Raw genomic sequence first — 24790 nt, 5'->3', positions numbered from 1 at the left:
TTCTGGACGGAATTTCTTGTTATTATTCATTTATGATTTTTTTGTTGAAAATGTGTTCACTAATAGTTTTTGAACTTGATATTTAAATGTATATTGAAAATGTTAAAAGATAAATCGAAAAAATCAAATTTTTGAAGAAAATTATAAATTTTAGGCTTCTTGCTGGATGCCTAAATATTTTTTAATTTGGATAAATATTTTTGTGGTACATGTGAAGCTATATGGGCAACGTTTTAGGAACATAAAATTTCTGAATTTCAAAAAAAATATTATTATTATTATTTTATTCGGTTTATAGCAAGCACACAGAGCTGGGTTTACACTTGAAAGCGCAAGTCGGCATGGGTTGCCGTTGCTTAAATTATGTGAAACTTTTTTCATAGTTGTTTTGACCTAGTAGGAAAATATAAGAGGGTGTGTGACTTGAAAATTCGTTTTTCGTTTTTTTTTTTGGGGGGGGGGGGGATAGGACACCCTAATACGCGTATTTTGAAACAATTATTTGACTATTTTCATGATGATTTTCATATTTAAGTCAATTTAGGCCACTTAAAAAATAAATAAATACATTCATAGCCTCCGAAGTTTTTAAATTGAGCGTTTGCTAAAAATTAGAAGAAATGAGACACATTTTTTTTTATTTTCCCCCAAAAATTCCTGGCCAAGATAATGTTCACCAAATGCAGCAATCTGAGTGTCATTTTGCATTTGCGGTTTTCGAAAAAAAAATTTAATTGCTTTACCTATCACCAGAAAGCTGTACCACACTTTGTTGCGTTTTTTTTTTCTTGCAATATAGTATTTTTCGCTTGAAAATGATATTCACCATTTGGAAATATGAGTTCATTTTTTTCTAGCAAAACAGCTTTTTTGAAAATAAATGTTATATCAATTTTTGATTATCATTAAAAATTTCCATTTCCGTTTAAAAAAAAATACTATTGACGTGTATTATTGCGCACTAACTGCTATGAAAAGGATAACTTCCCTAATTCAGTTTAATTTGAACCATTTGGAAATCCAAGATTTTAAAATTTGCAATTAAAAAAATCTCTGATTATTTAATTTTTTTCGAGGTTTTTTGCTAAAAAAACTAAAGCTCTTACTTCTATTTAAAAACGGTGCTAACAATGCCTAAGAAAACATCATTATCTTTGAAAACAAACTCAACGATTTTCAGAGATAATGCAGAATTTTAAATTTTTGTGCAGATTAAGAATTTTGTTAAAAATCGCCAGTGAGAAATCATGTGAATTTTACCGTGTTTGGCTGATGTATCTCGGCCAGGATTGTTTTATAGAAAAAAAAAAAACAAATATATCCCCCTTAACTTGTTTTTTCTAGATTTTAACATGTGTTAAATCAAAAAGCTTCGAGACTTCAAATGTAACCTATCTACCTACATGAACGCAGTTTATAAAGGTAAAGGGATATAGCAGGTTAAGGTTTTTCAATATTTTTAAATAATCATAACCAATCATTTTTATCACCACACGGCATTTTATTAAATTAAGCATTGTCATCATTAATTTTAACTTTAATGTTTAAAAACATTTAAATTCAAATTTTTTTATAATAAAATTTGTTTTTTAAATATTACGCAAACAGAATTCTGAAAAACTGAATTCTTAAAGTTTTGCGTTGATGAAAAGTTAGTTTTCCCTTCGTATCTATTAACAGTAAAAAACATCTATCGGAGTATGTCTTAATGCAACTTTTCTTACGCATCCTCATAATCGGGACTATTTCAGCATCTGAGCCTGCTGAAATAGTTTGTTTACTTTGGAATCTGAGTTGTAAAGCAAGTTGTGACGTCTTGGGTCAACAGTAGTACCGGCTTAAGCATGCCGAGCGATTTCTATCAAAAACATTACAAGTGAAAACATAGACTAAGACCTTCTAAACTTGAACCCCCCCCCCCCAAAAAAAAAAAAATAAAAAAAAAACAAATAAAAAAAAATAATAAAAATGATTGATAGAAAATTAAAAGAACATTGAAGATGTTACATTTGTACATTCGCAAACGCAGTTGCCTGAGGTGTGCATTAGATCACGATCTCATCAGAAACCGGAGATGCTGCGAAACAAAACATTACAGTTCACTATCCTACAGCGATCTCACGAAGCCAGAATTTTTTCGAGAGTCTCTCGAAGAGATGGTCCCCTGCAAACTAAGCTCCCTTAAAATTTTAACTGGCTGGAACACCATTACGTGTTTTGAAAGAAGGTGGGATGCATCGGAAAACCAAGCTCGGATTCGAGGGGCAACTTGCGCCTCATTTGCATTTGAGTCCTCCTTCATGTCTGCGCTGCCGGTCAAGGTTAAGGAGCGGGTGGTCAGCGGCTGTCGACAGGAACTCCATATGCCAATTTTTTAAACTGTCAGCCCGGTGCCATCCCGTCTGCTCCTATTCATCAGGTGTGTATCCAAACTCAGCCACACAAAGCACGCTGTCGTACACCAGTCTCGGGCGTGCCGTCGGTTAGACATAAGCGCACTCCCATGTACTGGAAACGGAGATAAAGCCAGACACTTGCGATGCCACACCGTTACGAAAATTTCACAATACATAGACAATTTTACTGCCCTTTGCTTTGAATATAGAACTTCAACTCAAAAATTAGGAAAATTTTGTCCAATTAGACAACACAGATTAATAGAATCGACTTTTTTTTTTTTTGAATTCGACAACATTATCCTACTTTGCTCGCACAGAATAAGACCTTCTTTGAAGCCGGTATTGCCAATCCGTCTGGTGAAGAAAAGTCTGCACTAGGTTCAAATGGTTCCGAGGCGTTAGATCCTCGTAAATGATATCCTGCTCATTGCACAGCTGTTTCCATGAGCAAAAATATGACAAGGACTTATAAGAAGAGAACACGAACAAAGATAGACAACCTTCTCATATAAAAACTTTAAACACTTTAAATGTATCCTGCGGAATCGAGACATGTCCGATTGAAGAGGACGAGCACTACTGCAAGTTGAACAAGTTAAATGATAGAGAATAAGATATGAAATACTGCAGTTGAGAAAAATTAAAGAATTGGCTTGATAAGTGTATTTCTTTCTTTACCCTTAACTGAAAAACACTTTTTTTTCCACTGGAATATGCATGAAATAGAGTTTTGAGAGATTGTTTTTCATTTCTATTCATTTATTAAATTAATAAAATAATTAAATTTAGTTAAGTGCAATAGGAGAATGCGTCGGTGAATATATATGCTCAAATTCAACGCAGTAGTTTCCCGCCGCGTGGTTTAGTTAAACAAGTATGATGGATGCCCAGATAAAATAGAGAAAGTGCAGTCAATTAGCTCATTTTTGTAAAACATGCTATGTGAAATTTCACAAAAAACATTAACGTTATAAACTTTCAAATGTTTCAAAACTTTTACTTAAACCCCTGTCATTGCGGGTAATGTATTACAAAATATATATAATTATATGGAAACAGTTTTTTAATCACAACACTTATAATATATATGTGTGTTTTCTTTCCTAAACTGTTTAGTTTTTTTTTATATGAAATGTTGTGTCTCTAGCTAGTAGAAATATTTATTTTAATTACCGATAAATACCAAACCTCCTGAATTTCATTTGTAAGGGAGATCTTCTGTATTATGTTATTTGTCTAGAAATGTCAAATATTTTATTACTCTTCCAAGCAGTTGGTTGTAAATTTATAATCTGCATTGAATTTCAATCATCATTTTAAGATAAGTATCGAAGAACTTTCGAGATAGTCAAAATGTTATCAGTTCAGCATAGCTGTTGATTTTATCGATTATAGATCCTAAACAGGAGGGTAAGTCAACAGATGGGCTGGAATATGACAGCTTTCACTTCATCCAACTCGGTTCCTAACAGTGAATAAGGGAACATATAAATATCCAGTTACACAAAAGATAGTCTATGTGGGCTACGTAAGTATTGATTCAAATACTTAAACAATTACACACACACATTTTTTTTAATCTCTTCGTTTAGTCAAAGGGAAGGTACAGGGTTCTTATAAAGATTTGCACTGCTGCTTTTTTTAAGGACAAATTTAAGCGTAATAAGTGAAACTTGTGTAAGTTGTCACTCACGGTACAGTACTTTGGCGGTCAGCTTAGACAGGTGGTCAACTTATAAAGGGCGATAATGAATTTTTTTTTATTTATTTTTATTTTTATTTTATTTTATTTTATTTTATTTATTTATTTATTTATTTATTTTGTCATTTCTTGCACCTTGTATTCAGTTTTTGACGAATTCACCCTTACTCGTTCTGTTAAACTCACTTTCATTGTTTAACATTATAAAACGGTTATTGAAAATACTATTCAAATATTTTTATCATTTTTTGTTGCGGTTTTATTTAGTTAGTAAAATGTTAATCTGTTAGTAAAAGCATTAATTTTTTTTGGAATGCTATCAAAAAAAATAAATAAATAAATAAAAAGATAAATGAATAAATAATAAAATATAAAATAATTGCTGAAGAAAGTTTTAAAAAACAAACCAAGTGGTCAACTTACAAAGGGTTTTTTTACAATACTCCAAACCAAATTTGGTGTACATTAGTGGTCAAGATAGAAAGGTGGTCAAGGTATGGAGGTTTTCTTTCAATATGTAAGATAGGACCAATTACGTTCCTGACAAAAGCGGTCAACATAGACAGGTGGTCAACTTACGAGGGTGGTCAACTTTACAGGTTTTACTGTATATTATTATTTTTTTTGAGTTTGATCTCTTGTCTCACCAAGTTTTTCCCCCATTAGTATAATACCAATTGAAGTCTGAAATACAGTCTTAAAACGGATAATATATAATTGGCAAACGTCCAGTGAAGACAAGTCTAGCTGAATAAGGAGGGAAATTAAAAATATTTTATGCGTATTCCGCAAATTTGAAATACCCTACTAAATTTGGAAGCTAATATACATCTGCAAACGCTGGCATCCCTGAAAACTAATAGATGAGTCCATTTTCGCCTCTAAACTGGAAGTTTGCCTTTCCATTTCATCGGTGGTCATACTGTAGGTGCCACTAACATCAAAAACTGAAAATGGCATCTATGAAAGAAAAAACTCCCTGCAGAGTCGCGATGGAAGATTAACAGTAAACACCCCAGAGAGAGAGAGAACAGTTGGTTTCACCACATACGTATTGCTGATCCTAATATGCCAATTTCTATTCATATGAAGGTAATAACTATATGAGAAAACCTTCATCCCCAGAAGGTAAATAATGGCTGCGCTAGTACCGGGTAGGAAGGTGGAAATCGTTTAAATCTTCTCAGAACAATAAAAATTTCATACGCAGAAGTGTATTAACATTGTGATAATTAATTTTAAAAGAGGGATCAAAACAAAAGGTAACTGTGTTTAAATTGTAATTATGTTTTTTTTTATATAAATTTTCTGTATCAGTAAAAGACTTTTCAACACCCCTAATGCAAATAAGAACCACTGAATAAATTAATTTATAAACTTGCGTATAACCACAAATAGTTGTGACCATTGTTACTTACTATTTGCGATTGTTCATCGTGTCAGAATATGTTAATAAAATGCTAGAAAATAAGTTACGTGTGTCCTTTTATTTTCCAGTAATCTTTAGTTTCTTGTGAGCTTTATGTTAAAAAAAAACATACTCAAGGTAGTGAAGTGAAATACATAACAAAAAGTGAAAGCTTCAGAGTTTCTTTCTGATTATCTTACATATAATGTAAAATACTAGTAGTAAACTAATACATTTAATTTCGTTATAAAAACACACACACACACATTATGCAATGTAAGCTTTTAAGAAGGAAAATAGGTATCGATTAGTAATACCTATATAAATTAATTTGAATACGATATTAGTTTTTTTTTAAACTACCGTTTTTTAGCAATATGATTTAATACTATTTATCGTTTTATTTTTTTAAAAAATATGATTTAGTACTATATTTAAATTCTATTTGCAAACATCAGAGAAATCAAAACACATCTGAAGCAAAATATCTTGTCAAAATGAGAATCTTAGGCATTTATTAGACATGTATTTTTATAGCTTCTTCCATCCAGTTCCGTATTAGTAGCATTTCGTTTCCTGGTAAAATTATACCAACTATAACTAACGTCACTTAAAATATATGCGACTTTTGAAGTTATTTTATAATATTTGTATTGAAATACGTACAAGACATAAAAGGGGGGAGGAATGTCCCTATTTCCAAAAATTGTAAAACACATCGCAATAGAGTTAGATGGAATGATGCAACGTTATGTCGTGTAGAGCTAATTTTACCATAAATTGACAATGTACCCCGCAATCCTATGTCTCACAGAAAAAGAATGATTTGCTTTTTAGTGAGAACAGGAACTTTTTTTTATTGCTAACTACATTTAACACAAAAAATGGTTATGACGTAATTGATAACTAAATTCCGTCTTAAAACTCGCAGTTTTTTTTTTTTTTTTTTTTTTTTAATTTTTGATTTTCTTTTCTCTCTTTTTTTTTTCAAAATCAGTCAAGCCACAAAACTTATGCCCTACGTAAAATTTCGTTTACTCTAAGAAAGCATTTTTTAAATCTCCAGACAAAACGTATTGCTGATAAAAGACACACGTTCCTCGGGGAACTTCAGACGCAGGAAGAATTTCAAATTACTGTTTAGAAAGTTGGGTCTAAGATATCTTATTACGATATATTAAGTTGCGATGGTCTTTAAAAATAAAGGTTTTGTTGTTTGCTTTTCTTGAAGAATGTGCAACCGTTAGCGGTAGCTTTTTTCTCCTTGGCTGAGTTTCAGGTGAATGTAATTTAATTTTATAAGGGATCCTTATATCTTTGCTCAGATGATTTTTTTATTAATACGATGGAAAACAAAACTTAAAAGTGAAACTGGTTAAGAGAAAGAAACAATTTTGAGTGAATTCTTTCATCTTTATAAAATTCCAAATTAACACGCTCTCAATGACGCATTATTTTTAGTCGCCAAGGCTCTTGTGCCAAAAAACAAAAACAAAAACGAATCTTACCAACCAATACTACTTATGTTAAAGATATTACAAGAACAAGTTGTAATAAAATAGTCATAATGTTAAAAAAATAATAAAATAAAATAAACATTTTCGGCACTTTTAGAAACACAGTACAGACTGTCAAAATAAAAAGTACTTTGTTCTACGATAATGCTAGAAATGGAATTATTCTATTCACGAAGCATTTTTTACTGAAATTGTAACATACATGTACCTTTTAATTATTCCTCAACGAATGCTGACATCTGGCAAGTTCTATTGATAAATAAAATGGAGGGAGTGAAGATTTTCTTTCGTGAAGCGAAGCCCCAAAGTCATGTGATTGATTTTAAAGCAAAGCGTTGGAAGAACTGAGGTTTCTTTCGGTAGTTTCATGCAAAACGTGTCAACCATTCGTTGATACTGAGTCACATGACTTGGAATCTTCGCCTCAAATTTCTTATAGCCATGGTTTGAAATTGCTTCATTTATTTACTAATTCCTGCTCTAGGGCAAGTTCGTGCAAACACATGAACGTGCGGACATTTGTGCCTATATACGAATGGTGGAAATTCAATGAATACTTCTGCATAATAATATTTATTTTTCTAACTACAGTAAAAACCTGTTAAAAAATCATATATCAGCGTTTAGAACATTTTGCCAGTTATTGGTTGAAATACAAACAATGGGAAAACAGTCACCTTAACCACAATTTCGATTACCTTAGATTCATCACTGCTTTTAAAAATCGCAATGACAGACATAAGGAATATTGGTTCAAATTAAACACTTTTGATACGAATTAAAAACTTTTTATAGAATGGAGAATGAGCAATATGGAAAACACTTTTGATTTTTTTTAAACAACATGTTCCGTTAAAGAAAAGTGTTTTTAATGTTAACTATTCAACATATACAGTGGCTCCCAAAAGTCTTCGTACACCTACGATTTTCAACGAAATGAGCCCCAATCCATTGGTTAGAATTAATATTTCGAAATAGGTATTTAATTGCAAGATCTATGATCAATTTTTAACCAAACTATAGGAATATTTTTTTTAAAAAATTAAAATTTAATTTTTAAAAAATCAAAAACCAAAAAAAGCCGGAAATTTTATCTCACAAAAGTCTTCGTACACTTTATAAAATGTCTATATATTATTAAATAATCTAACTTTTGATTAAGTTATTAATTAGTAGAATATCATACAGTATTCATAACACCTTTTAAACGTCTGGGAATAAATTTCATTCTTTTTCTTTCTTTTTTTTTGCGTAATTTCTGAGTAAATGTTCAACCACACTTCGAGTCTTACTGTTTCTCGCTCTATATTCGTTTTAAAGCCCTGTTTTCGGAATCTAGCCTCCAGATATCTCTAAATACGTTACATTAAGTTAAAATCTGGAGTTTGAAGGAGTATTTTCTAAACTTTAGGACAATTTTCGAGGCACTAGACGCAAACGTTGAAAGCCGTGTGCTTCTTATCGTTATCTTGATAAAAAACAAAGTTATTTCCAATAACCAAATTTTTGGCTAAGAGTTTAAAATTTGTTTTTAAAATATTTAAAGGAACAGTATGATTCATTATTTCATCAAAAAATTACAAACTACCAAGTCCTGATGCTGATATGCACCCTCACACTAGAACACCTCCACCGTCCTGATTAACTGATCCAAATAAGTTCTTAAGATTAAGTTCCTAATTTTTTCTTCTACTTAGAGTTACACAACAATTTAATCAAAAATGTTGAATTAATTTTTATCTGTAAGTAAGACATGATTCTAAAACGTTTTTAGGTTAGTTATCATTGATTTTGTGACGAAAAGCGTAAGCTTTCTGTTTTTCGCACGAGCAACAAAATTTCTGCTGGAAGAGGTCCCATTTAATCCAGCTAATCAGAAAACTTGGTGAACAATTTTAGTTGAAAATTAAATCTAAAATGTTTCATTTAATTCTGCAGAAACTTTTACAGTACTCAAATGTGTATTTTTCATAAATTTTTTATCTCTAAATCTGCGATTACGTTTTGTCAACTTTGCCGGTTAACCTTTTCTTACCTTGTTTTCGGTCCGATTCCTTTCTTTAAAGCATTTTATCAAGCACTTTACTATACAAACAAATAAATTAACTAATTTAGAGGAATTTCAAACCAATTTATCACTACTGTGGGAAAAGAAATTCAAATTTTGAATGGTGTTTGCGGTTTTTTACGAACACCAGCCATTTTCCAGTAACAATCACAATATTAAGGAATAAAAAAACAAAAAATTAAAGCCAAATGACTTATAAGGGTCAACACAATGCAAAAATATTAAAAAAACGGCATATGATAATTTTAATCATGAATATATTCGAAAATATTCGAGTGTACGATGACTTTTGTGGCGTGTAATTTCTCTGTTTTTTCGTTTTCTGACTCATTTCAAAAAGTAGCTAAGTCAATATTTTAAAAAAACCAATGGGTTGTACTTAGAATGGCATATGAATGATGTGAAAAAATATTGGACTTCATATTCGAATTCAGTTTCGAGTTATTTTGGTTTTACTAAAAAACTTCAAAGTGCACGAACACTTTTGGGAGCCACTGTATGCTGTTTGTGGGAAAAAGCAGGCTTCTTGGACTCTTTGTGCAATCGAATAACTGTAAACCCATCCACTTCATTCTGTTATTTTTGTGGATTTTTTTTTAATTCTATCGCGTTTTAAAACCTTTCTAGCAGTATTTTACAATTTGTACAATAATTTTAGCAAAATTGTTTTTATCTATAGCTTCTTTTAAAAAATCTGCATAATATTTAAATGCTTTAAGGAAAAACAAAGGGAAATATACAATTAATAATAACAAAGAAATAAGTCCAGTGTTGTCCAATAATCTACTGTTTACTTTTTACTTCACATAGAACAAAGAAATAGTCGTCAATGTAACTTAATGAAAAACAAAAGCTTTTTAATTAACTCAACACATAATCAAACAAAGAAAAAAAAGAAACAGTGTAAAACTTATAGCAAAAAAGTACTTCAAATCCTTAAAAGTATTTTGTTAATTGAATGCTCAAACAAAAGCTGAGCTCAGTTCTTAGCATAATAATGGAGTAAGGTCTTTCTCTATGTTTTTAAAAGAACGAAGTTCATACTTTCTTCCAAGTTCAAAGTAAACTTAGTCGTTCCCACTCGAAAAGCTGAGATCATCAAAGTGTACCATTCTGATATCAAAGAAAGTGTAGAAGAAAAAGAATTCTCACTTCAATGATGTTACTCTTAGGTATTTTTAACAAGACCGTACGTTTCATACATTCAGGCTGTTCCGTTTTAACCTGCAAGACCTTTATTTTTGCAACCGTTAGTCCTAGATGTATACTTCCAGTTGTAAAAATGTTAAAAATCAGATGCAGAGTTAAGATATTGAAAGTTTGATGTTAAAATGAAAATGAGTTAAAAAATACAAAACTTAAATTTTTATACAGGCCCTAGGCCCCATAACTAGTATTTAGAGAAATATTCTCCATTAAAAACTGTTACCGAAACAAAATGACCGACACACCTTGACATTTTGCGACCAAAACTCAAGGAGATATTCAAGTTTAAAGTTTTTAAGGACCATACAGAAGATGAGATTGGAATTGATCGTCCTTTGAGAAGAGTGACTGATTGTCGAAGTTAAAAAAACCAAGTATTTATATTGTTCATTGCTATTCAAAAATAAATGCAAAAGGTGTGCCATGATACGCAAAATCCTACTACAAAGCCACGAACAATTTTAAAAAGCACACATATAATTTTAAACCCTTGTAAACCACCACTACGTTTTCCCTTAAAAGGTGTTATTGACGGGGATGGAAAAGTGGTGTAAGTCACTAAACGCTGCGTTTCATATCTCGGTGAATATTGGTTGGAATTATTTTTCAATGAAGATCATTTTCCTAAATATCAGTTAGAGGACCTGGGGGCCGCATAAAAAGGTAAATTTGATATTTTTTGAGTTATTTTTAATTTTACTTCAAACTTACAATATCTTAACTCTGCATGTGATTTAGAACATTTTTGCAATTGAAAGTATACATCTAGGACTATTGGTTGAGCAATTAAAGGTCTTGGAGGATAAAACGGAACACCCTGTATATAAGTTTCCATAGAGATGATGCAAGCATAACTGTAAGTCTAAGTTTGTTTTGTACGTTCGTTGGCGGTTATTTAGTTAGTTCTTCGTCAGTAAAAAGTGTATCATCAAATACAGTAGAACTTGTTTATAACGAGCCCTGATTTAACGAGAACCCGAATTTATCGAGGACATCAGAAACATTTGGTTGGAACAACGTTAAGTTTATGGGAGAATAACTCGCTTTTACTAGCTACACCCCGATTAAAGCGAGCAATATTTTTGTGATTCGTAAACTTTCTATTGATTTCCAGCACAGCTTATAGTTTTCGGTAAATTTGCTTTAACCTTTCAAATTAAACCAAAGCTAGTGATAAATCATGAATCCTGAGAATAAGTTATTGCAGCATTTTTGTTGTAATTTGTATTATGCATTTGTGTGTGTGTACATGCGTATTCCTCAAAAACAATGATCCAAGAAAGAAATATTTAGACAGTTCAAGGCAAAGTAACCAACCTGTTTGGTTCTGTTTAGTAAGATAAAAAAAGAGGATGAAAAAAAAACCACCTCTCATGATTTATTGATTTTTTTACAAACTCGCTTTTACCAAAACTCGGTTAAAACGAGCAACTAAATGCGGTCCCCTTGCGCTCTTTGTAAGCGAGTTCGACTGTAATATGTTATTATTGTGAATTGTTGTTAGTAAAATGTTGTTACTGCTCACTTTACATGGTTATGATTTTTGACCATTTGAATGCGCACTTTTCTTACAATTCTGAAAGAGCTCGAATTTGATTAAGCTAGTATATATCTCCTCTCTTAAACGTATAATGTTTATAAAATCTATACTTTATGCCAAAATAAAGAAACAAAATGCGTGGAATGGAAAAAGTATAATTAAAAATAGAAAAAAAAAATCTAAAACGTAACGAATAGTTTGAATACTGCTTGAAAAATAGAAATGTAATAGCGGTTTAAATTGTCATAATTTGTGTTGTTGATATTATCTGATTAACTTTGTGATCAGATGTGCTACTGTACAACATACATTAATGCCCCAATTTTAATGATGCACTTTCTTCCCTTTATACCACATATATTCTTGTTAAAAGGTTGTATACATCCAAGTTGAAATGCCAGCTAATTGGTATGATAAAGATGACACCATATGCGGTAAAATCTCCAATTCGTTCAGATTTAAAGGTACTAGATCCGTCTTAATCATGTCTCGTTAGATCTCATCCATTTTTTTCTTGTTTAAAATAATATCTGGTGCTTCATCCATTTTTTTCTTATTTAAAATAATATCTGGTGCTTGGTCTAGGGCAAACTAGCAAGATAAGGTGTCTGTAATTTTTCAAACTAATTTGCGGACTTTATCAGCTTTGTGAGAGAGTGCATTGTACCGCTGGATGTGTTCATGTTTGGCAGGGTACATCACGAATCTAAAAAGGGCTTGCATTATCTGCTATAACATTTAATGTCCTTTGACATTCATGAATAGCAGTATCCATACAATACCAAGGCAGCATCCCCAAAATTGTAATATTCTCTCTACTCGCGTGTTGTATTACGCAATGCAGTGAAAATTGGCGTTTTCGTGACCTTTCCTCGCAACTTGCCACTTACATGATTCATTAGATAATGTAATTTACTGGATCCCCTTAAACGTTACCAATAACGTCATGCCAGTTCTTTGCACTCCTTTGTACAATCTGCTTTTGATCAAGGCAGATAGTCCAGACTTTTAAATAGATCTTCGGCTTCCATAGCCTGTGCAGTAGGGTGGGCCGAAAAACCCCGATTTTCGAAATCGGTTTGCGGATAGGGCGGAATTTTGGCTAAATGGCTTCAACATGACGTAAAAAAAATTTCAGCTCGATCACTTAACTCCTTCTGCTGCCGCCGGAGCCCTAAAATTTGGTAAAAATGACCAAAAACTAGGATTTTTTGACAAGTTTTAAAATTAATTGGTTTCCTTAAATTGGTTTGCGGATAGGGCGGAATTTTGGCCAAATGGCTTCAGCATGACGTAAAAAAAATTTCAGCTCGATCACTTAACTCCTTCTGCTGCCGCCAGAGCCCTAAAATTTGGTAAAAATGACTGAAAACGGGAATTTTTTTGACAATTTAAAAAAAGTTGCTAAGAATGTTGCTAAAATAATTATAGTGCTTAAAAAAGAAGAAAATATGGTAAAGTTAGTATAAATAGTATTTATAAATATATTTTGTCATAAAATCCTCAAAAAAATTTTGAAAAATTACTAAAATAGGCAAAAAGTAACATTACAGTTCGCAGTGCGAAACTTATTTAATATTTATTTTCAATTAGTGTTTACATACCATTTATATTTATACGTCTGCAAGGAGGCTTGAGTTAACAGCTGAGGCGAGCTTTTTACTCCGGTGAAGTGACGTATGAACTCTTTGATATAAATTGTGGCATTTTCTTTCGCGATTTTAAAGTGGCGAGCACAAATCCGTGCCTTGCGTCTGATCCACACACAAAAGACGCAGCTTCTGTTACTAACTTCACCATCCTTTCTACACTCTGAGTATGAGATGGATAACACATGATGTTACTGGTTTCTTCAGGAAAAGCAGACATCTGTATGTTGTGTTTGATCTCTTCTATGCTCAGATGTTTCGTGAGAGGAGGTTCTGTCAGAATGCATTCAGACCAGTCAATCATATCAGTGTATGAAGACGCATCCAATTTGAGGTTTTGTGGAACACAAAACCTTCTGGGAGACTTCATAGTCGAATTTGTTCGTGCTTTAAGTATTCTTCGCCATCCCAGTTGTCTTATATTCGGGTGAATGTCCGTAATGAAACTTATGAGCAAATTTTCGGGGTGGCTAAACCACGCGTTTCTCCTGATGACTGGATCTATCACCATTCTAGCCTTTTCGTCCAAGAAACGAGAAAAAGAAAGCATCTTCCAAAGGTGTCTTGCTCCGTCCGAAATCGATGGTTTGCACTTGACTGAAAACCACACTAATGCATAAACTTTCATAATGTAGGCTACGATTGTCACTAAAGACTCAGTAGGAGTGCTAGTTGCTAGATAGACACGCAAAATTCTGCTTGCTGCTGTTAACCACCTAGCGTGATGCAATTTTCCCGGATTCAGTTCGGCCAAACGCTGGGGACACCTTCCTGAAGACACTGCTTTGCAGATTTCCAAAAAATACTGCTGGTCACTACTTAAATCTTGTACCTGTTCTAATTTCAAATCCTGGATCCAGCGCACTGAGACTGGAGAAAATTTCGCAACAGGCATGGTTTCACAATTTGATAACAATTTTCCAATTGGTCCTTGATAAGTCTCTGGCCCTGTTGTTCTGCCATCAAGAGTTTCAAATAGATGACGAAGAGGCAATTCGTTAGTGTGAAGAATGCAGATAATTCTTTGAAGAGGTTTCTGAATGGCTTTCTCAATAAGCGACATAACCCCATTTGTGTGGCCAGTGTTTGTTACTGTACCATCAGATCCTATGACAGCAATATCGGATAAGTCCATTTTGTGTTCACGAATGAAACTGAGCATCGCTTTACTGATAGATTTCCCCGTACCCGCAGAAGGAGTTACATGTCCAAGGTACCTTGATTCAGGTTCTTCAACAAGGACAATATGTTCTTCTTTCTGTGTGGTCCGATAATATGTATCGTCCTGTTTCCTTTCAATCACCAACGTGCTGTCAATTCTTCCATCAAAATATATTGCCTTCAATTTCTTTTGCTGAAGTGTTGTGGAAGTCTCCTTTAAAATATGTTTAGAGAGACTTTGTTTTTCCCTTTGAATTTTGTTTGGGTCAATAACCTTTTCTTTATTTTCAGGGGTCACCACCCCGATGTCTTCAAGAAGAGAAGAAGCCAGAAGAGCAGCGTCTCTTTTAGATGTTTGTGTCCTGAAGACTGCACTAGAAAAATTGGGCAATTTAAACCTCTGTTGTGTCACGGGAACATAAACTGATCGCTGTACCTTTCTCGATGGCTGAAAATCTGTGTCCGAGTCCGTTTCACTTTGATTATGCACAACATGCTCCTCGTCCTCAAGCTCACTCAAATCGGGAACAATTATATCTCGCTGACTAGTTTCTTTATTTTTTGATTCTCTCTCTTCTCTTTTTGTATCACGTTTATGCCTTTTGCGGAGCCGATTGGTTTCTTTATGGTCAATTTTTTCAACAACCATTTTCCTCTCAGATCGTTGATCAAGGAGAAAGGGCAATTCCAATTTAGGTACTTTATTTTCATTTTTGCACGAGCATTGAAGAACGGGATCGATGCATTTACACGCAGCTATGTCAAACAGCTTATTTTTTGCATAGCGTTGAAAAGATGCAATCTGTTCATTAGAAAAAGAAGAATTTTTTTTTGAAGACTTTTGCAATTTACGAAGCTGTTCAAGGTATTTCGAAATCATAGCAACTATGCGCCTTTCACTGACGATTGCTTTGTCACCGAATGAAGCAATAGTCCAAATATCCACAACTTTCCTACCTACAACATAAGATATTTCTTTGGCAGAAGGTTCCTTTCGAGATTCTAACTCTCTCATTTTTTTATTTCTTTCCCACAAGTAATGCCTTAAAACGTCTTCTACAGTCGGTAGTTTTAAAATAGAAAGTTCCTTGGGCGACCCAATAATGTCATGAAACACATGTGAACGTAATACATTTAAAGATGCCATATGTTCTGTTCAAGGTAGTTAAAAATATGCACTAAAACTGTATGCTATTTCACAGATAACATCGGTAGTTCGCCACTTCAGGAAAGAAAATTAACGAGCGAGCACGTTAAAAACCCTAATACTAGCACTAGGGAACAAACGCCTCAGGAAACTAACAATGGCAGTTTGAAAGTCTAACTGGCGCTCCGTAGACGAGCCCAAAGTTGTTTCGCGGGAAAGGAGAAGTAGATTAGATGCGTCGGTTATTTGCGCTGCTGGCGCTGGGCGAGTCCAAGTCTGCGGAGGGGAAGTTGTTTTTTACAGCTCTGGCGGCAGCAGAAGGAGTTAAGTGATCGAGCTGAAATTTTTTTTACGTCATGCTGAAGCCATTTGGCCAAAATTCCGCCCTATCCGCAAACCAATTTAAGGAAACCAATTAATTTTAAAAATTTTCAAAAAATCCTAGTTTTTGGTCATTTTTACCAAATTTTAGGGCTCCGGCGGCAGCAGAAGGAGTTAAGTGATCGAGCTGAAATTTTTTTTACGTCATGCTGAAGCCATTTGGCCAAAATTCCGCCCTATCCGCAAACCAATTTAAGGAAACCAATTAATTTTAAAAATTGTCAAAAAATCATAGTTTTTGGTCATTTTTACCAAATTTTAGGGCTCCGGCGGCAGCAGAAGGAGTTAAGTGATCGAGCTGAAATTTTTTTTACGTCATGTTGAAGCCATTTGGCCAAAATTCCGCCCTATCCGCAAACCGATTTCGAAAATCGGGGTTTTTCGGCCCACCCTACTGTGCAGTGTAATGTGCAGCAAACAGTTCGTTTACAGACCTTCTCAGTTGTTCCTAGACTAAGTTTTCAATTTCAATTAATTGTGGGCGTTGTTATTGTTTTGGAAGAGAGGACAACTGTGTATGCAGTGGCGGCCACAAATTTGACATTGAAATCCGCTTTTTTCTTTGGTAGTCTTCCATTTTCTGTAAACATTACTAACTTCAGTTCCTCAAACTTCCTGAGTGCAGCTGTTTTACTCATGTTGATTCGATGATTCAAGTGTCTACAATGTTTCCTTTTTCAAAACTCATTTAATGCATTTTTTTATTATTTCTTTTCAAAAAATAGTGCAGTCAATTCTGTAACTGCCATGAAGTCCTTATCCTACAGTCTAGTGATAAAAAAAATAATTAAAGTGGATCTACGCCTAAATGCCGTGGGATGTGTAATTTAACCCTCTTGTGCATTGGGGTGTAATGCATCGTTATTGGTCAATATATTTTTACCTATTTTGATAATAATAAATAATAAAGTTAAAACGAAAAAAAGTTTTTTTCTCATAAAAAATTAAAAATTACACTACTAAAAGATCAAAAAGCGAAATTTTTTTAGCGAATGGAAAAACCAAATCTTATAATCTTCGTTTCATGTTTTAAAAACCATAATACACGAGCCTTTTGTTATACTGTGCAGACTTGTAAAGAAAATACGATTGACTAATATGTAGTATACGTTGTAACATCCACATATAACTTTGACATTGATAAATCTCCAGCCTCCCCCATTTCGGGGTTCCTAAGTTAAATTAAACTGGATGTGGTCTTGTGGGAATTCCCCCATCTCCTAAGGGAAATATCAGAGGAAACACCGTGACGCATTCTGAATTTGAATTCCCAATACAGAATACGAATAAATTTTGTTGTTAAAAAGGTTCAGAAAGAAGATCCTGAAGTAAATATGTGGACCAAATGCTGAATATAATCTTTTCTATAGTTAATATCGTTCAAAGCAAAAAAATGGCGTAACCATATTACGGCGCGATTATTCTGTCACTTTTGAAAAAGCTAAATTTCAGTGGAAGAAAACCACATGGCGTATGTATCTATTGCAGCTACTAATACTTGGATTCATGGCAGCAGTTATCTCTTAAAATATCTGAAAGAAACTAAATTGCAGAGAAAAAATACATATTATATTATCCATGAAATTTTACTGTAAGCATTGGTATTAAAACTCGTTATTCCTTGATACACCAAAAAGGTTTTGCGCGATTTCGTTTTTTGAATAAAAAAGGAAAACAATTTTTTACGAATGATATTGTTTTCTTTATGAAATTGGGGAACTACAGTTGCGGGGGGTTTCTGAGAAATCCTATTTTATGAGTTTTAATGAGATTTTGAAATCAACGGGTTTGTTTTGTAAAATGAGCATAAATTAAATATTTTCTACTTTGCTAATCTAAACTTTTAAACAACTTCAAATATTTCAGTTTTGTGCCAGATATCTAACACTACATTACCTAATAGCAAACTACATTTTTTTTTTTTTCAAATTTCTTGCTTTTTTAACAAAAGGAAGTTTAATCATTCCTATTTTTGAACTTGTTATTCTAATAATTTTAGCCCATAATGGAGGGAGAAATAAATATAGGATGAAAAAAGGAAATTAAAGTGAATAAGATCAATATAAAAACAGATGCTACACACACAAGTGTTATTTAGTAATTTATATACAACTTAATAGTTTAAATTTAATGCAAGCAATTAGTAATGTCTTCTACGATTGAATATCAGCTCATCCGTCAATCCGACGATCTTTCAATTTCATTCTCATTAACATTTTCTGAGATAATATTTCTGTGCTAAAGGGTGTTAGAAAATAACTTAGGCAAATTGGCACTTAGACTGGAACAATTTATCTGATAAAAGATATAAACCATCGTGTTCCGACTGTATTTAAAAGCTTAAACGTTATTTTTGTAAAGAAGTTGCCTTAGCGTTTTCCATTAAACTATTTTTAAAATCGTATTCTAATTTGCGACATTTCTTTTTTTAACTTGTGAAGAAAAATAAAAATAAAATAAAACTTGTGTGTTTTCCGCCCGTATTTCATATCCTTCTTGAAGAATGTCAACTATTGAACTTTCCATTTGCATATGCTGCATTTACCAATAGAAATTTTTGTTTTGTTTTTAAAATTCTAAATTCAATTTTCTATCTCAGGATGATAGTGCTAAAGGCTACATGTTGACTTGAACATTCCTTAAGAACAAGATAAGTTTATTTTCATTTATTTATTTTTTTAATCCTAAACGTGACGCAATAAAGTAAACTTTACAGTTTCAAATACGAAATCAAACTTAAGAACATAAATAAGTATCGCTTAATAGTAACAAATAGTTTGTTAAACAAAAATGTAGTTTAAAAATATAGTCGCTGATGTCAATAACTAGTAAAAGAGAACATTAGGCAACTATTGCCGGTTTTTGTCAAAATGTTCCTTTTCCCTGGGTGGCCTGATTGTATTGTATTTATTTTTGTAATAATAGTAGTTTATTGCGATAGCACACTATTGAGATTAAAATTATATGAGAGAAAAGAAAAAGAAGTAGAACACGTGAACTGAAGAAAAAGAAATACATTGTTCACACGATTTGATATTTATTCATTAAAATAAATCGAAAGTATCATTCATAATTCCAATTGATGATAATATCTTTAACACATTATGCACCATGACTTTTCTATTATTAAATCTAAGTTGAAGACAAATAATCTGTTTTTCTTTTTTGCTGAAGTACTCCCCCAATGCGTCCATAACAAATGATTACTGGCTTTACTCCGTAAGGAGAAAACTGTCATTTTCGACTAAAGAAAATTATTAGAGATGAAAACCAGATGGCCTCATGTACTACAAGTACATTTTCATTGATTACAGTGGTGTTCATCCAGCTATTTAAACCAGTGTTGACTCAGCAGAAGATCTGGAAAAAAATCGTTAAGCAAATTAATAATAAAAACGTAGTATTTGCAGAACAGTGATATAAGACTATTTACATTTTTAAAAAACAAACTTTTTAAATAAATGATAGATTAACAGTCATATTAAAAATTAAATTATTGTGAAATTTCCAATACATTTCTTGTAAATATGTTTTATTAATTAAGAATAACGGTTTTTGTAGTCTTATTTTTGTTCATTAAAACTAGTTAGCTCTTTTAAAAGTGATGTGATAAAATATACAACACCATAGTTGGGGCAAAACTAACCTGACAGCGTTCTAATGATGTGATTAGGAACTGTGTACCCTTCACTATGCTGCTAGGTTAGGTTTGTCCCTACTATAGCTTGATTACCCGGCACTCAGGTTCTAATTTAGTTAAAAATCTTTAACAGCTGGAATGTGTTTGCTTACATATTTCAGCTTTCAGACATTCTTCCTTACAATGGCGTAACTTATTATTCAGCCATCGAGTAGAGATAAACTAAAATTAGGTACAAATTGAAACTTCAAATTATCATTAATAAAATACTTAAAACTAATTACATCAAGAAACATTTACCATAAACAGTTTGAAAGCTTATAGAGACTTAAGATACAAGTCATAGCAGTTCCGATTGATGGTGGGCTGCACTGTTTGCTAGATGTTCTTTTTAAAAAAATACTATTTCTCTGAACTAGATAATTAGCCACAGTAAAGTAAGAAATAAAACGTTAACAAGTTCAAATAACAGATTACTGTAGACATGTGTTTCGGTTTTACATGGAACGCCTTTTTCAAAGCAAAAGAAATGAGCTTATGGATAATAAGACATCCGACAAAGCAAAATTTTAACGAATGTCTTTTTATCCATTAGCTCATTTCTTGTGCATTGACAAAGATGTTCCTTGTAAAGCAAAAACACTTGTCTTCAGTAATATGTTCTTTGAGCTTTTTTGACGTTGTTAACACTCTCGCCTGGCTTCTAATTCCAAAAATTATGTCTACCAAAAGTTAACTTATAAGCCTAACAGTACTTAATTAACAATCCATAAGTAAGCGGTAAATATTTACAACAACAAAACAACATTTGACAATATTATATATACATACTACACTAAAAAATCCGAAACGTTACTGATTATTTCCGTGGAACGCTGCGGGTTTTCAAGGATTTTCAGTCTCTTCGTAGAATCAAGTATCTTTGCAAAAAAAATTTCTTGAATTGCTTCAAGTTGCACGAATGCTGACTCCTCACTAGTGTGAAAAATATTTTTAGCTAGAAGTTTAAAGATTAATTGAGTGTATTTATTAAATGTATCACCTTTAGATCGACTCCAGCTCGTTCAGGTTGATTAAGCTCCCAATGAGCCCGAAGATGTCTCTGGATAGCTGCAGCTTCTTAAGACAAGAAGAGGCATGGGAGATGCTTGGTTCTTACTTGCAATTCTGCCTTAGCTCTGGCTGCACTTTCTTAGTAACTCTGGAAGGGATTAATCAATTGTATTAAATCTACCGATTTTTTCTCTTGAAGGCCCTAGACTAGCTGTAACCGGTGAGATCTCCATATTCTTCAGAAAGATTTAAGGTCAATTTAAGGAAGATTGCTGTTTTTTTGCGAAAACGTTCCTGACTTTCGCAAGATATGTTACTGGCAGAAATTGGGCGCATCAGCTGCCCATTATTTCCCAGGAACGTTTCTGAATCGTTTTTACAGTGTATATCTACTAGGGTGGCTCGAAAAAATCGATTTTTGTTTTATTTTGGAATCGTGTTACCTCATAAAAGTTGTAGTTTTATCCTCAATCGGAAAAAAACTTTAATAAAATTCTAAGTTGCCATCTTTAGTTCGAGCAGGAGCCTGAAAGTTTTAAAAAAAATTGTTAAAAATTGAAATTTTTAGAAAATAATAAAATTAGCTTTTTTTTTGTATTTTTTCGTAACGCAACAGACATGAATTGTCAGTATATAGTGTAGTTTAAACCTAAAAAATAATTTATAGCTTTTAAATAAGATCTTTAGTTCACACACACGCCTTAATTTGGGCTTCAAATTTCGGGAGATTTTAGCCCAATTTAAGGTGTATGCGCAAGCGAAAGATCTTATGTAAAAGCTATAAATATTTTTTTAGGTTCAAACTACACCATATACTGACAATTTATGACTGTTGCCTTACAAAAATATTTAAGATAAGCTAATTTTATAATTTTTCGAAAAATTCATATTTTAGCAAGTATTTTTTCCAACCTTCTGCCTCATGCGCGAACTGAAGATATCAGCTCAGATTTTTTTTCCAGTTGATATTACCGAACTACAATTTTTGAGGGGAAACGTGATTCTGAAGTTTAAAAAATCGGTTTTTTTCGAACCACCCTAATGCCTACATAGTATGGCACAGTAGGCATAACCACAATTAAGTATAGATATGGTAAAACGTGCTCGATTAAGAAAACCTAGTTTAATTAAGAAGTTTAGTTAGTTTAATTACCTAGTTAGTACCTAGTTTAATTAATTAAGAAAACCTACAGTAGAACCTCATTTATCCATACTAACTGGGACCAAAGGTATTCCAGATATGCGAAAATTTGGATAATCTGGACAGTGAGTAATTTGCAAAACATATTCTCAGATAAACAGGCTTATATTTTATTGCAACAAAATTGCACAGAAACATTTGTTACAAACACTCATCGTTCATACTCCCGTGTGCAGGTAAACGGAAGTATCTGCAGAAATGAGTTTTCGAGAAATTTGAAGAAATGTGTGGGGTATTCAATACTAACAATAAGAAAATGTTGAAATTAGATTTTTTTTTCGTGCTTTTTTCTCAGCGGAAACCAAATAAGTGAGCTTTTCCAATAAAGATAACGTACAATAGATGACAAAAATTCAAAAAAAGAAAAAAAAAAGAAAAATTTGCAGTTTTTTTTTTTTTTTTTTTTTTTTTTTGCAACAGCCCTTTACCTGCACACGGCAGTATAGTCAGGCTGCAGTTGTTTCGGACTGACGTTCCGAGTACGTTGTGTCAATTGTTAGATTAATATAATTTGTTGCACGACCTATACAGGAGATACATTTAACCAAAGTAAAAGGGTAATGTTTGACGTAATTCTTCTTGCTCTCATAATTTTGAGCTATTATTTGAGTGAATAAGTGAAATTCCGTTACAACGAACTTCAAGGGACTACAAATGTTGTTCGCTGTTACGAGAATTTCGATTCTATGGAATTCAAACAATGTAACAGCAATTAAATTTGGACTAAAACTTAATTTTGTCGAAAATGAAATTTTGATGTATTCGTATTCCTTGTAACGGGATTCAACTGTATTTTTTTTTTTTTTTCTAAACAGTTTTGATCCGTATAAACTGAAGTTTGGATAAACAGGGACGGAGAAATAGGGTTCTTCTGATATGCAAAAATTCCTACAAGTGACACAATTTTAAGCATGCAGAAACCTTGTTGTATAAAATGCCTCGTTAGTTTGTAGCTTTCACAGAGCTTTTTAACTAAAACTAGCATCAAGAGCTGTAAACATCGAGAGATTTTTATAGAATGCCTTAAGCTTTTTATTATATATGCATCCCATATTGAATCTATATTTATTATCCTTCAATGTGTTTCTATGTGTAGAGAAAAGTGTTCGATTCTTTTAAAATAAATAAAGAAACAGACGAGAAAGAAATGCAAAATACTTCATCGGAGCCAGTATATCTTGTTTTGTATTCTCTGCATTTTGCGTGGGTATTTCCCAATGGATCCGAAAGCTACGAACCCATAACCAGTTCATATTTTTTTCTGTTTTCAAGCAGGTACAAATATTTTTTTTGTTCTAATGCAAACAAAAGATTTATTTATTCTTTTGTAAAACCAGAAATATTCTTTATCAGCAATTGGTAATAATTATAATAAATTATATCTCCTAAATGCTTCTCAGTCTTTCTGCATTTAGTGCAGCGCCCTACTGGGTACAACACCAAAAGTTTGTGACAAGCCAATAAATAAAAACATTTTAGTAAGAAGTAGATTATGAAGATAATAAGGTTATTTGCTAATATACTTATCATATATCGATAATTTAATTTAATTATCATCCTTTTTTCCTGGTTTTATATCCGCAAATGTATAAAAAAATTGGGGAAATTAGAGGAAGCTATTTTAAGAGCCAGCGAAAAATTATATTTAATAATTTGGGTAATGATATATGATCACGTGCTATACATCTTGTAAAATAAATAAGTAGGAGAGACCGGGTGCAGTTGATACGGTGTTAAAATGAAACAGGTTCTTTTAATTTTGCGCCTTCGCATGTGAACAGACTTATGAGTCTTATAAAGAAGCAAAAGATTTATGCAGATTTGACCTTCGTCAACGGATGAAACTGTCTTTTTTTCGTCTGACAGTTATTTGTAACGTTTTTATGAACAAATAAAAAATTTTATGGTATGCTTTCAACTGCTATGTTTGCGCTTAAGTTATTTTATCAGGTATATCAAGGTGTTTTTGTGGATAGAGAAACTACTCAAAATACTACGATAGTTGAATAGGATAAGTACTTTTACCTAATAGAAGATGCTTATACTAGAGGTTTTTACCGTTTTAGGTTAACGTAATGAAAAAGCTAGGATGAAGTTGTTACATTTAAAAGTTTTTAAATTTTAAGTCTCTATCATTTTTTCCAGAAATGCTTTAAAATGACCGAAAAACTTCAAAGGAAGGGAGTTTCGCTTGAAATAATTAAAGCAGAGTATTTCGAAGAAGACATCAGTATTAATGCTTGTATTATATGAGACCCTTCTTTAAAAAAGTTTTGAAACTTCATTTCATTGCTTATTACGTCAGCATATCAGTTTACCAATGTTTGTACCAAATTGACCCACCTTGGGTCAAGTTGATATATTTTAAGAAATAAGTTTAGGATTTTTTGATGAAAGGAAAAATTATGTTAGCAGAGGTTTCGAAACCATTATTTTGTAACAAAATGGTAATAGTTTTCCATAAAATTTTATTTTGTATTGGAGCATTAGATACACAGTTTTTTAAATGAAAATGTAAAATGTGTATTAACAATTACTTGATTTTCTCGAATACAAATCTCTTTAAAGCAAGCACTGTACGTTTTATATCTTGTTTTTAGAATTATAAGAGACGTAACTAAGTGCATTTTTTCTGCTGTTTTATTAGTTTAACTTATCTTTCTCACTAATTTAGGTGATATATCTATAAAGTGAAAATATTTTAGGAAATTAATATAC

This window comes from Uloborus diversus, chromosome 1 (genome assembly GCF_026930045.1).
Source record: "Uloborus diversus isolate 005 chromosome 1, Udiv.v.3.1, whole genome shotgun sequence".
In the NCBI taxonomy this organism is placed as follows: Eukaryota; Metazoa; Arthropoda; class Arachnida; order Araneae; family Uloboridae; genus Uloborus; species Uloborus diversus.
The sequence above is the reverse complement of the archived record's forward strand: the minus strand, read 5'-3'. Positions refer to the sequence as shown.